This window comes from Heliangelus exortis, chromosome 3 (genome assembly GCF_036169615.1).
Source record: "Heliangelus exortis chromosome 3, bHelExo1.hap1, whole genome shotgun sequence".
NCBI lineage: Eukaryota > Metazoa > Chordata > Aves > Apodiformes > Trochilidae > Heliangelus > Heliangelus exortis.
Genome location: NC_092424.1, coordinates 85,426,521 through 85,441,771, shown reverse-complemented (window position 1 = coordinate 85,441,771; position 15,251 = coordinate 85,426,521). Strand labels below are relative to the sequence as shown.

Sequence of the window (15,251 nt, the reverse complement as noted above, 5' to 3'; positions counted from 1 at the left end):
TTAACATTTGCTTTTAAAAGCTACTCTTTTGTAAGTGCTGAATTATGGCAAGAAATAGTTTCCTGATGTTCAACACCTACATTGCTTGTAAGTTGGCTGTTTTGTCAAAATTGGTCTCAAATACTATGCTGTTGACCCTTTCACTTTAAGGGCTTCAGTTTGTTTGACAGCAATCTGCATTTTAGTGCTTTATTTCGAAGCTGTTCATAGGCACCCAAGAACTATTTTATTTGGAAATATTTGTGTTATAAATGTAGATACTACAGTGTTAATGGTTGAGGAATCATATTTTCCTCCTTGGTTTTATTCTTGGTTTATATTGTTCATCCTTTTAAGTTTATAACTCACCCAGCATATATTTTAACCATAATTGCTATTTCTTAGCAGTGTTTCTTACTGAATAACTGAAAGGTATGTACTCTCAATCTTTTTTCCTTTTTCTTTTTTATGACTGGTAGCTTTCTGGATGGCTAACTTTAGCTTCCCAGTAATTGTCTTCTCCACTTTAGATGTCACACAGTATTGTATTAAACGTGTACAAAGAACTTGTTATCCCTGTGCTTCAAGCAGCAAGGAAAGACAGTTTAATATTTATATAGTAGACAGTAACTTTTTGAGATGACTAAGCATAGCAAATATTGTAAATGTTTGAAAAAGAAAAGTTCCTTGTGCTTGCAGGCTAAGTGAAGTGGCATAGTCTCAGCAACTAATTCAAAGAAAATGTTTATATCCCTATGAATAATAATATTTTGGTTGCAGGATAAGTAAACATATGTATTTAAAAACTGAAGAGTCATTTCTGGTTTTATTTAATTTGAAAGACAGGCATTAAAGTAGTATAAAAACACATGATACTATAGTCTGATGCAGGGTGTGATGTTCAGTGTTTGTTTTTTCAGTCATATACTGCAAGAAGCAAATGCTTATAATAAGGGTAGCAATGTTTTTATCACCAGTGCTGAGGGGAGAAAAAAAAAAAGTATTTTCTAGTGGTTGGGCATTAAACTTCAGAATAGTTTTTTTTTCTTTAAAATAGACAGGTCAATTAAAAAAAAAAAAAAGGATTTGCAAATAGATTTCAGTGCCACATGATTATTACAAAAGCTACTGGAAGTACTTTGTTTCCATTTAGAGCTTTAGTGTCTCACATTCAATCTGCCACTGTTTTCTGCTTTTTACTAAAGGTTCTAGTAAGCTCATTTGTTAGGTGGTTTGCTGCAGTGCACATATATGTGTGTAGGCTTGTTAATGTCTTACTCTGATTTTGATTGAAGAGATTTAAAGCTTGCCAAAAAGCATTTTTCTTAAAAGAGAACAATAATCCTGAATCCCCAAATGCCTTCTTTCTTTTCTGAAGAAAAAAAACCCCAAACCTGAAGGAAAAATCCCAAACCCAAAGAAAAAAAAAAAAACAAACTGAGGAAAGGAACTTGAGTTTCCTCTGAAGTAAGTTTTATTTGTCTGTTCATCATCTCTGTTCCAAATGCAATAACCTTTGATATGTGACAAAAAGACAAACCTGTTTTGTTGCTTTTCAAGCACAACTTCTTTCCTCTTAATTCCTGATATTTTTCCTGCTTTCTACCTATTTCCTCTCTCTGAAATTTTCTCCTCTACTGTTCACCTGATTTTGAGCCTTTCTCCCTGTTTGTCCCTGTCTTCTTGGATATTCTTTTTTCTTGGCCACCTCATCCCACAAGTCTTCCCTCTTACCCTGTATTCTTTTGCCTAGAGACCATAAAGAGCTGAAGTGGTTAAGAGAAAATTATTAAAGACAACAGGGCCAGAAGAGTCTGACCTCCAGTAAGCCAGTAGTATTTAAGCTGGGATAAACTGCTGGTTTTAGCATAATCATCTAAAACTTACAGAGACAAGCAGAGTAGAACAGTGCTAACCTTATTAATATGTACTCTACTGACCCGATTAAAATATTTCAGTAGAGAGTTGAAATTAATTATACACTCGAGAGAAATACAAATGGTATTTAAGCTTCCATTTAAAAACAACAGGAATTACTGAAATAAAATCTAGGAAACCTTTTATAAAACCCTGTATAGATGAGGGATTAATTGTCTTATTTTTCTATTATGTTTGTTTTGTATTTAAATAACCAAAGTTGATTCTTTTGGCTGCGATGATTTTGGTGGCTATATGTTATAATTTGAATTATTACTTTTTTTTTAAAAAGTTCCAAGATGGATCCATGAGACTATGAGAGGAATGCTACTGTGCACAGAGAGATTCTATGATTATCAGATGGCCTGGGCAAAATTATCTTTTCAGTTCAAAAGATGGTCAGACAGCCTAGCAAAAGGCTGCTGGATGTCAAAGCTGTTTTTTTCCAAATGTACCATGTGATCAGAAACAATCCAGCTTCTTGAAAACCTTAAGTTTGTGTTTAGTGTCAGCTACTTCAAATATAGCTGAATACTGAACGTTAAATACAGCCAACATTTCTATGCAGGAAGGGTGATCCAAGGTTAGGCAACAGTAGGTGGACCACATCAGCTCCAGAATTATTGTTATGGAAGACTACCTTCTATGAAGCAGGAAAGAAATAACAAGGTTCCCTCCTTAGTTGCTGACATGGTTCTTTTGCCTCTATATTAGGTGCAGGCATCCAGGGAATTAGCAATTAGGAGGAATCTAGCTGGGCATTAAACTTCTTCTCGCTCCTGATACACAAAAAACTTGCAACACACGAATCAGTTACCTGGGTAAAAAGATTGCTTGCCTCTGTTGAACAGTCTGTACGTGAGCACAAAACGTCTTGGCCAATGTGTAAGTTTAGACTGAAGGTCCCTATTTTGTACCACCATGGAGTACATATCCCTCCATTTCTTATACTAAAGGGGCAGGATATCCTGAACTGTTGCATCTTCCCCCCATACCTGTTAAGTCATCATTATGCTATATGCCTCTTAACTGTTCAGAAAATACTAAGCCTTGTTAGATATCTGTGAATGTACAGGTAAGTGCAGAAGATCAGAATGATTGTCTCATCTAGAAAATTTCTGATCTCCATTTTTGAACCTGTTTTTGTAACAGTAGCTTCATCAGATAATGGAATATCATTACTGTTTGAATTTCCCAACTGTAATGTTCTGCACTGCTTTACATCTTCTTACCTTACTGAAACTCTTCCCTTGTGTGGTCTGCCAGTAGTATTGTAAATTCAGGACAGTAAAGCTCTGGAATTTATATTGGGGATGGTGTGTGAATTGCCTGTCAACAGTGCACTGTTTAGATTAGTTAAATTCTTACACTGGCACAGAACTCCTACTGCATTTCCCTGCCACGTTTTCCTTTCCCTTATCTTTTATATCTTCCATATTCAAACTCACAGTTGTTTATCCCTTTCTTGGTCACCTTGTAGTCTTTCCTAAAAATCTACACTTTTCCTTACCAAAAACCCATTGTTTTCCCCATTTTAGTTTTTTAAAAAAATTTAGATATCCACTCAGATTTGTTGTGGAACACTGATATTCTCTCTTCCCCTTCCTCAAATCTTCCATCCCAGATTTACTGAGATTCCTTTGTGCTCGAGCTTGGTAGCACAAATAGCACAGACTTAACCAACTTAGCCTCAGACTCTGCACCTGGAGCCAGAGGTGGGAGAATTAAGAGAAAGGACCATGGACATCCCAGAAGGTAGGATCAACAAAGATGCAATATAAAAAAACCAAAAAGTCAAAAAACTTTGTCATCCTTGCAGTAAGGGAGTAGTTGCAAATAAGATATTGAGCCAACTTATATGGAATGTTGTTGTTTCTCAGGACAGCCTCATAGTTTTTTTACAAAAAGTTGGGTTGCTGATCTGTGTAAGGTGGAATGTTGCACAAAGAAAGTGGATGTTTGTTTTAAAAATAGCTTTCTAAGCATTGAAGAAGTAGCAGTGGTTGTATCATCGTGGGAAGAATATACCTTCTGTAATAATAAGCACTGCTTGCATTTTCATGCATAACAAAAAAATCAAGCTTCAGTATTTTTAATTGTGTAAAGAAAGCTACAAACTTAAGGGTCAGCCTGGGGTATGTCATGAATTGTGAATGTGGATAACATGTACAGGGAATAATTCTACTTGGTGCTTTTGCTCAAAACCCTTACTCATTTATAATTGATACTATATGATATTTAACATCCTCAAAGCATGAAGAGTTCTGTATAGTTATATTTCCACCATGGTGACTTTTAATTTTTTTTTAATTCTGAAAACTAAAGGATATGAAAATAGTGTGCAATCATAAATTATGAATTTTGTTCTTTCACTGAGATTATATGCTTTGCTTGCTTAAGCAAAGTTTAAAACATGAAGGATCAAACTGGTGGAGGTTTGTTATGATTCAATTTATTTAAGCTAATCTAGATTTTGTTTAGTATTTTATCTTTGTGATATAAAAAGTACCTGTGATAGATTGATCAGGGACCATCTTTGCTCTCAGCCTGCAAGGGCAGTGGCCATCCCTGGCAGTGTTGGTGAGCCCAGGCTGTGTGTGAGGCTGCTCAGGTGCAGGAGGAAGCATACCTTTGGTGCCACATCCTCCTCACTGAATTACTTGAAAATTAGATGCTTAATTTTATGTTGTAAGAGCATTTCATGCTTACAGTTTGTGATTGTAAGGCTCTGACAACCTTATTTAAGGGTTTCTGTGGACTAAGGGGTGTGGGAGCTTTAAGCAGAACTCAGCAGCCAGAAATCCCCAACATAAGAGTTGGTGGGATCAGAGTGAAATTCTGGGTAGGCAGAGATGACAGTCATCCAGTGTGATTCCCTGCAAGTGGAAAGATGATAGAAGTGTTCAGAGAAGGCCTCTGTCAAGCTGTACAGCAGAGATGACTGCTATGAGGTTATTCTGTAATATGTTGAAAATTTAGGTTTTCTCCTCTTAGAGTTTTTGGGCATTTGTTTGAATTGACAGATCTGAATGTGCTGCATGTGCTCCCATACAGTCCCTGGGAAGGTAGTTACATCATCCATAAAAATCTTGTCACTCTGGTTCAGCTCATTCCCACTTGGAATACTCCTGAACTCCAGCCATCCTCTGCCCTGGTGAGGCCACATCTGGAATATTGTGTCCAGTTCTGGGCCCCTTAGTTCCAGAGGACAGGGAACTGCTTGAGAGAGTCCAGTGCAGAGTGACCAAGATGATTAAGGGAGTGTAACTTCTCCCTTATGAGGAAAGGCTGAGGGAACTGGGTCTGTTCAGCTTGGAGAAGAGGAGAATGAGGGATGACCTCATCAATATTTATAAATATGTAAGGGGCAAGTGCCAGAAGGACAAAGTCAAGCTTTTATCAGGGGTGACTAAAGTAGGACAAGGGGCAATGGTTATAAATTGGAGCATAGGCAGTTCCATATTAATATTAGGAAGAATTTTTGCACTGTGAGGGTGACAGAGCACTGGAACAGGCTGCCCAGGGAGGGTGTGGAATCTCCTTCCCTGGAGACATTCAGAGCCCACCTGGATGTGTTAGTGTGTGACCTCCTGTAGGTGACCCTGCTGTGGAAGGGGGGTTGGACTAGATGATGTTTCGAGGTCCCATCCAGCCCCTAACTTTCTATGATTCTATGATCCTCTGTAGTCTTCTGATGCTATTTTTACAGCCAGTAATAATCCTATTCTTCCTCATAGCCCCTGGATTTCTGAATCATATCTGCATAGTGCTCTCTGAGTCTCATCTGCACTGTCTCTTCCTATGGATCCAAGCAGTTTCTGTAAGCTTTGCTTATCTCACATGTCCATTGTTTCCCCTGAACTGTCCCTGCAGACAAAAGTGCCCAGAACAGATCTCCTGGTCATCCATGCTCCCAGTGGCTGTCAGGACCACTGTCTTCTCCTGAGTAACTCAACAGTGACAGATATTCCACTGATTGGGAACCCCAAATACAGCTTTTAGGTGGACAGCCTGCTTCTAGAGAGAACATGCATCGGGTCTTAACACCTTACTTCAACACAGGGTAGAGAGACATAATCTCTGAAATATCTGGAGATATATAGCTATATATAGATATATAGATATATATTATAAGTATAAGCCCCCTTGTTTCTCACTTAATCGTATTGGAAAATTTAAATTACACAGTCACACCAGCAGCATTTTCAGACAGCTGAGGAAAGCAGCTATGATTATAGACTGTTGCATGCTCCTGGAAGAAGAAAAATCACTATGCTGTGGCCTTTCCATAGTCCCTCATGTAAATACAGTTCATCTCCAACTCAAAACTTTTCAGATTTTGTGTACTGTTTGCTTTAGGGCAGAAACCTGTGTAAGACAGTGGGACAAAGAAGAATCAGACCTTGTAGCAGTATCAAAGAACTATAGGTCTGAGATGTTTAAATGTCTCAGTGCTTTATTCCAAACAGAATCACAGGTTTGAAGGGGCCTCTGGAGATCCTCTACTCTGAATCCTGCCCAGAGCATGCCCAAGTAGATCAGCTTGCCAGGGCTATGTCTTGTTGAATTTGGAATGTCTTCAGGGATGGAGAGTGTATAACATTATTTTTAATTTTTTGTGTGTTTGAGAATACAAAGTCAGAATTTAATTTATGAACATCAAGTCCATCAGTAGACCCATTAACTTCTCTTTCCATGAGCTTTTTTTTTTTTTTTTCACTTCAGGAATTCAGTGCTGCACTTTAACAGTTTCCATTTTGACTAATTGTCTTCACAATTTATCTGCAGACGAACATTCGTTAGTCATAAACTATTTTCCATTCTGTACCTTCCAAAAGTCACATTTTGCCTCTCTACTACTTCTGTTTCAACATGGTGTGCATAAAAGAATATTTGCATAAAAGAAGAGTACAGAAATACTGCTGCCGTTCCAACAGTTGCTTTATCACATGGCCCCACCCAAGAGGAGGAATTGGGAAGAGGAATGGAGACCTGTGGGTTGAAGTGAAAACAGAATTAATAGAGTAATAACAATACTAATCCCACTGCTAATATAAAGAACCAAGCTGTACTCAACTCTAGACCTCAACTCTCGCAGTCGCGAGCCGTCAGCTTCTGTCAGCGAAGGCCGAACGCCAGCACTGCCAGCACCACGGCTCCAGCCAGGGCTTGATGGTCATGGCAAGGGGAGGAGTGAGGTCTCAGGCACTGCACAAAGGATGAGACAGGGAGGATCCTCTTGGGAAGGCAGCTGTCCCACTTTGAGAGGACCAGGATAAAAATTTCATGTGGCCATACTGACCTGAGGCCATCCCCCAGGAGCTGCCAGGCTGTGCCGGTGGCAGTGGGGAAGCGGCTGTGCCTGTGAGGAAGGGAGGGCAGGCCAGGTGACCCACACTGACAAAAATTTTATTGTTTTTAAGAAGGTTAGAAGAATATACAAAGATGATCAATGAGGTAATGATTTCTAGTGCAGCTTTGTGGTATGTGGAAAATGGAGATTTATACTACAGAAAATGTAGTATCATGTAGTAATAGTATGATTAGCAATTCATGGCTACTACATTATCAGAAAAATATCAAGGCATTGAAAGAAATTCAGGCAAGAGAAATAAAGCTGAATGGAAACTGATCTGTGAATTAAAAGCGAGACCAAAGCAGAACTTTCTAAAGCTGTATTGTTGCTGGGGCTTAGAATTCTTCCCCTACCTAGGAAGTAAAAATACTGAGGGTCAAACTGGGTAGTGTGGATGAGATGAGTGAGAAGAGAATGAACATAGCAATATGAAAGATGGGATTAAATGTGGTAAGCTTAAGTACAGGCCTGTGGAAGAATCAGACCATTGGGACTGATGAGTTTTATAAAAAAACAAAACAAAAAAAACAAACAGAAAAGAAAAAAGGATGCTCCATAAGCTTTGCGTTTTTTCAAAAAATGAAATTCTCCAGCTCAGACAAAGTAGCTCAAACAAGTAATGGTTCCTCAGTCTCTTTGAATTATTTAACCTCTCTTCTCTCTTTGTACAATTTGTCCCTCCAAGTTTTAAGTGTGAAAATTTTGATCATCTTAGTTAGAAGCAGACCTAAAACTAGAGCTGCAAGGAAGTTCATGTTTCACAGAGTTTTCCAAGCTATAGTCCCTCATTCCTTTGACTAAAAGGAGAAATTAGAGAAGTACATTATAATAGTGACTGGTGCCTGGCTGTATGCTGTTTTAGAGGTATCATTCCATGTGATAACTTTGTAGTTATTCTGTTTGCAGGATTATTTTAGAGAATGGTTCATTTTTGTGAAGTTGTCTGGAGCTTTCTGAAAGATTGTCAGCTGTCACTGAGAGATTTTGGCAGAATGGCTTGTGAAGAAAACCAGTTGCTTTTTGTTTTATTTTTATCTTAAAGGGACTACTAGTGCTGTTGCTAGCAGCAGCATCAACAGAACTGGCATAAAAAACCCTTTTGATGTTAACTCCTTGAATCATTTCTCCACTACACCTTTTCTGAGTTTTTTATTGGCAATTTGTGATTGTGGGTTTAGAAACTTAGGCCAGGAATGTTCAATGTGTGAAATGTGTATTCAGTTGCCTAAAAGTAGGCACCTGATGCCATTTTTAATGCCCTGCATTTAAGACATATAAATATGGCTGGTAGCTGTGTCAACTCCTGGAGCAGGCTCGTGCCTTCTTAAGTTGAGTGTGGCAGCCAGGTGGGATATGATAACTTACCTCTAATGGCACCAAGCATAGGATTTCAATTTGTTGTGTCTCATTGGCTGCTCTTTGGATGAAAACTTAAATCTTGACATTTCTATAGGCATTTTTATGGCGACAGAAAAAACTTAAGCATCTCTCATTGGTACATGTAAGAAAGTTTTCATGTCAGCTTTCTGTGAAAGATAAGCAGGAAGAGTATGATATGCTCTCTCTTGTGTCAGTGGAAAACCATAATAAGGTGGGATTTTAAACATCCCTCCTGGATGCTCTCAGTCAAACATGTAGATGGTACTACGGGCTTTAAGGTGACCTGAAGCTCTGTGAGCAGTGGAGTCTCCTTTGCTGTGAACATGTCTTGCAATTGAATTGCTGTGTAGATTCTGTGATGCCAATAAAAGGTTCTACTAATGAAATATTTATAGGGCTTCTATAGAACTGTCTGTGTCATGAAACTTTTAAGAATATAATCCCCTGAAAGCTTCTGTGCCTGTGCAAAATTATATTGCTTTTGTCTAGTTGGTTGAAATATTATTTGAGGATGTGGGGAGAAAAGGGGGAAGAAGCGAATCAGCTGCCAGCATGAACCTCGTTTTCTTGCCAAACCAGGATAAAAATATCAAGCTAAAAAACTAAGTAATGAAGAAAATCTGCTCTGCACAGGAATGGAAGAACAGAGAGTGCTAAAATAGCTCCTGAAATGGCTGAGCCCTGTATTTCTGATGAGGATGAGCATGGCAAAGTGGTCCTCTGCCTGCTTGGAAGGGACAATGGTAAAGAATTGTATTGTTCTGTTCTAAACCAACACTTGGTTTAGAAGGCTTCTTGGCACTCTTTTGGTCTTCTGTCCAGCAGCACTGTCTCATCAGTTTTTCTTGGCCATCTGGGAGTTGTGTTGCTCTGAGACTTCTTTCCAGGAAGCAGTTTGTATGCAGCCACCTTGCTTTGAAGTAGAGCAGAGATACTAGTAAAGGTGCAAGCTACTTCATGTTGTACAGCATGAGTGCTTGAAAATGTTGCTGTGCAAGTTTAACATACTAATATGGGTGTAATTTGAAGGTGTAGTTTAATAGGAGATGGCAAGCCACTGCCATAGAGAAAACATCCTCTTCCCCCCATTTTCCATGTCCTGGCCACTTGATTTCAGTGCTCATCATTCCCCTCCATGAGAAAAACAGAGGTGACAAAAATTGGAACCAATTTAAAAACACAGATGAATTTCTTATGTCCTTATAAGTACAATGGTTCCTGGGAGGACCTGACAGTCAAAGGAGGGGATGCGAGAGAGCATGCAGCATGGTGAATCTGGGTACAAAGAAAGTAAGGGACGAAGCTGAATAGGGAGAAAGAAGAGCACAAGAGGGGGGAGGTGGGGAAAAGGCTTTCCTATTTGGTGACCAGGAGCCATTGGGTAAATCCAACTGTTTGTACAGTTTTGAGAAGTATGTTTAATGAAAACTTGAATTCACTAGCACATCTTTACTAGAAAGGTAGAATTGTTTACTTAGATTTTATACCAACGTAAGGGATTCAAGTATATTTCAACTTTATTCCTATTTTACTAGTGTGACGCTGTCATGACACTTAAGATGGGGTTCTATTACAGATTTCATTTTGATATAGTGAGAGATAAATGCAATGCTATATACTAATTTCATGGTTTGCTGCATGTTTTATGTTTACTCAAAACATTGGGAAATACATAGTCTAACTTAATTCTGTGAATGAGTAGTTTTGTAAGAGCAAATTGCTACTATTTATTCCCTTTGACTTTCAAGAGATGAGTTGCAGGATAGTGGCAGAACTCTGTTGAAGTTAATGATGCCTCAGGCTGAGAAGGGAGCCTGCCTAATTAGATCTGTCTGAAACAACTGGTGTCTTTTAGAAGTGTGCAGAAGATGGCTAACAAAAGCCATAAACTGAAAAAGTGCTCTGTATACTTCCCATAGTTACAGGAAAGTCGCTATGATAACATGAAGGTTCATTAAGGAATAGCTTGTGGCCTGTTATATTGGCACACTTGTTGCCTAATTTGTTGTACAGAGATGAAGCAGGATGCATGGGAGTCAGTTTAAGTCTCAGTTGACCATTTCTAAGCACATGAAGAATGAAGGATTGTGTTTCTTATGGAGCCTCCTCAGAATCTGGGCTTGCTCTGACCATATGTAGCAGAAGGGAATGGAAGGTCTTAAGGTTGCTTAAAGAATGACTGACAAAGATACCAGGAAAAGGTAATACTACTATAGATTTTAAAAATCAAGGCTTAACAGAGTTTGGTGGCAAGGATAACTCTATTACTTACTATGTGGAAAGAACTTGTAGGTGTTGGAATAGGGTCAGAGTGATTTACAGAGGAAGTAATTCATACAGGGATAGGGGAAATTGACTCATGACTGGGTTGGAGTGATTTTCACAGGGACCAGGGAAAGAGAATGAGGGAGACACTTCTCTTGAGTCATGAGCAAGGACCCCCTTGCTTTTTAAACTCAGAGAAGTGTAGGTGTGGCTGGACCCACTCTTAGTCCCAGATTTGGACAACAGTTTATGACTGAAAGGTTTATGTGTAGGGATCTTATGGAGGTACTTTAATACATAATTTTGAGTCTGATGTGATGATTTGGACTAGCAGCAATTTGAGTTTGTTTGACTCTATTAAATAATGAAATTAGGTTATGTGATTTCCTGGCAATGCTTAATTAGAAGCAGCTCTTAAGTAACCAACAGTTTGTTACAATCTAACACAGTGGTTCAATTAAAGTTTTAACAGAACTTCTAAGCTATTTTACCCTTACACACACACAGATGTAGAGGTTAAGGTGTTACTAAATTTTTTATACCTGATGGTCTTCAAATTACATGAGAAGAAGTTGTAGTGAAATACTCTTCTGATTGATCTCTGCGAGATTGATTGGTAGTAAATAATGGACTATAATTTGATTTTTTTTTTTTTTTCCATAAAATGAAAAGTTTCCACAAGATAAAAAGTTACTCCTTCTCTTTCTAGCTGTCTGCTATGATACTGGAGAGCTCCAAAGGGCCTCAATTTAAGATCAATATTTATAAGCTTACAAGTTGATCGACTTCCATCAGTATTTTTCCATTATGGCCACAGTATGTGCCAGGTGATCTTTGGCAACTTTCAGACTGGGTTTGTAATCCAAGAATGAGAGGTCGCAGGTACTTTCCCAGATGACAGCGTTCCTGGTATGGTTAGAGAGTGCCTGATTGCCCCAAATCACTGTATTTACACTAGGACAAGAAGGCACCCAATGGTCCCAGCTCACTGCCCCAGTAAGGAAGGTCAGGGTAGGCCAGATTGTCTCAGCCCACTGCACTTGGAATTGAAACAAGAACAATGTTGGGCCCACTGAACTTGTAACTAAAGCAAGAAGAATGTTGACTGGTGTTCCCATCACGATGTGGCCCAGTGAGGGGGGAGTGGGTCTGCACCACCACACCTTAGCCTGAGTTTTGCCTGGCATATTTCAAGCAGTTATTTGGTACAATTTTGTGTCCCTCCTAATGTGAATTGAGCCTCCCACTGCATGTTTGGAAGTCTCCAACTCTGAATTTGAAAAAAACATTTTTCCACATTCTAAAAAGGAGTCTTGAAATATATAATCATGAGGAAGTGTTCTTGTTTATATAACTGAAAATGCTTATTCTATGTGTGTATAGCTGTATATACTGTTTACTATGGGCTCTTTCAAATTGGAATTTCCTGTTGTGTTAGTACAGGAATTCTGTTCCTACTCATTGTGGATCACATTCAGCAGTACCTGTAAGAGTAAGTTTGAGGAATATTTTTTTTTCTGTGAATGAAATACCCTGTATTCCATGTGAAAGCAAGCATGGAATCCTTCTAGCATGTGTTCACATAGCCTGTGAAGTTTCCACATGGTTCCCTGTAGGAACTATTAGCCCACCTTTGCTGAGTCCTGCGTGTGCCACTTTGTTTTTGTTATGTAGCAATAAAGCCCAGAACCCTTTGCTATGCTGTAAAAATGCACATTTGTCCAGAGCCATGCATATCAACCCTTTGAATGAGGAGCACCCCTTTGCTGGTTCTCTTTAAAAGCTTTATGTGCAGATATGCATTGATCTATGCAAGGCTGCAATGAGCAAGAGTAAAACCCAGTAACAAAAACCAGACTCTGGATGTCCTGAATGACTTACTATAGCCCTTCATCAGAGCTCACCATCCAGAAAACATAAACAGTAACTATTTTTTAAGTGACAGGCCAGAGTAAAATTGTCTTAACACTCTTCATTTTACTGATGCATTGCGTGGAGGTCCAGAAGCCACATTAGAGAACTATAATCCTTCATCTGAGCATTTGTTTGGTTGCCTAACATCTGTGGATTGTTAAGATAAGTTATTGCACAGACCTGCTTTAGTTTAGATTAGTTTGGACCACATCCCAGTGTATTCAATCAGGATATAATTCCTGCATGCTGCTAAATTGCTTGCTCCACATACTTCTCTAAAAATGTTTTTCAATATACAGTTTTGTCACTGAAACTGTTCTTTCAAGTTTTGTTGGCTTTTGTTCCTCTTAAAGAAAAGCTTTTATTGTTTTTCCTCTTGGACCAAATATATCTCGAGGCAAACATAGCATTTATTAAGTCCTGAAGAGATTCCTAAACAAGGATGGTAGTGTAGATTCTATGTGAGTATAATGCAGATTTCCTACGTGTGTAGTCTGTGGTGTTTGCTGTGTGTTGTGTCCAAATTGCAGTGTTTAAAGACAGCTGTAAGAAAATTGTTTTGTCTTTATATGTCTAGTATTTTTCTTTCTGTATTTTGTATTTTTCTGTGTCTGTGCATTAGCTATTCCTTTATATTTGGATCTCGTAATACTTTATATAAAATAGATTACAATATCAAACATGACTGTGTAGATTAATGGAGATTTCTTGACATTTATTACATACTTTATACATATTTTAAGTGATTGAATGCATTAAACTTTATATTAAGCCTATTACCATCTTTGTACATTTAAAGGTACTTGCATAGATAAGTAGATATATAATTTAATTAGAATATTTAAATTTTACTTCATTACTGCTTATTCATCCTTTAAACTCTGATGGGGAGTTTTTTAACACCTTTTTCAGCTTTCCTCATAAATTGACAAAATTCAGACATACTTTTCATTTGTGATTTTGCTTTATAGCATTGACATAGATTTTAGACACGTTCATGCACAGTCTTGCTGTCTAAGGAGCAAATAATAGTGTCAGTAATCTATAAAGGCTTTTTAAAATGCAGAACTTTTTTCCTTTTAGTCTTGCTGGAATTTTTAAATACCTGTAATGAAATGATACTAAATAGCCTAAAAATGTATTCTCATAGATTATAATCTGATAAACTGAATCTGTGGTTTGTGAGGTATACTAGATGAAGGAAATAAGACATTTTGGAGTAAAGGTTTTTTTTATTCAAGGACTAACACTTATTTTATTGAAGTTGCTCTTCCTAATATGCTGCTAAGGGTTATCTCTTTTTTTAGCATACTACATGCTTGTGTCACTGTTGGAAAAACTGCAATTTTTGATTAAGTTTTTTTATTAATTAATATATGAATAAGTATTTTATTATCTTTATTAAGCACAAGAAATGTAACAGTCATATTTTGGTAAAGGCAACAGCTAGATACAGGGAAAAGTTGGCTGCCTTCTCAGTGTGGTTTGGTCTAACAGTGCAGAAATGATGCTTAAAGTTCAAATGTACTGAGGTTCTGATTCTCAGACCTAATCAGGTATCTTTTCTACAGTGTTTTAAATAAATCTTATTTATGTTAGAGATGTAAAATGCTTAAAATTTTCGTTACGGCATGTGAGCCATGAACCTCTTCCCAGGCCAGAGAATGAGAGCTCAGTGCCAGAGTTTTGTCCTGTTGCAATTTATTCTTTTTAAGTCATTGTTTTCTCTGTTCCTTTTAATTTTCATGATTGCATAATTTCTGTGTTTACACAGAATTATTTAAACGTATTTTTCATTCCGGCTTTTGTCTTCCTTCTTACCATCTTTACAATTTTACCCATTCATTTACTTCTTTCCACATTAAACTGCAATATTTTCTTTACTTTTTCCTTATTACCTTCAGCTTTTTCTCTTCTCATTTCTATTTTTATTTCTGACAAAATTACTGCCTCTTGTGTATTCTTCATACATTTTGCCTTTTTTGTTGTTCTGCCTCAGAAATCCTTTTCTCTTTGTCTCAATTTCTGCTTCAATATTCTCTCACTTCAGAGTCCTGATTACACTTTTATTTTTCTCTGGTGATATGCTCCAGTGCATAAGACTGTCCTGTACTGTATAAAGACTTGAAGCATAGAGTCTTGCTTTACTGTGTGTGCTCCTGTTTATCTCCTGTATCTGGAACTGAAAAAAAAAATAATTCTGAGAATCACTGTTTGTATACACAGCTTAATTGTGATTGCCAGGGACATGTTTAATTTGTTTATTTATTATTTACAGCTATAGCTCAAAGAGATGCTAAATGATCATTTCCATGTAGATCAAAATATGTATTTTTGCATTCTTTTCATCAATGACTTTAGTTCTCTATCAGTAGGTTTCTTTAGGTCTTACCTTTCATCTCTGGTAAGTAGTCATTGTGGGTATAACTAAAACCATGCA

General features: G+C 37.7%; 1 protein-coding gene across 14 annotated transcripts in view; it reads left to right on the top strand.

Moving 5' to 3' along the window:
* Positions 1–15,251, top strand: part of RIMS1 (regulating synaptic membrane exocytosis 1) — a 305,213-nt gene that overhangs the window by 129,418 nt on the left and 160,544 nt on the right. The window contains exon 1 of one of the 14 annotated variants that reach the window (XM_071741563.1): positions 13,000–13,272. The exons of the other annotated variants lie outside the window; for them this stretch is intronic. The gene's annotated coding sequence lies outside the window, so the exon portion shown is untranslated. Of the gene's footprint in view, positions 1–12,999; positions 13,273–15,251 lie in introns of those variants that run through there. 14 annotated transcript variants of the gene reach the window in all.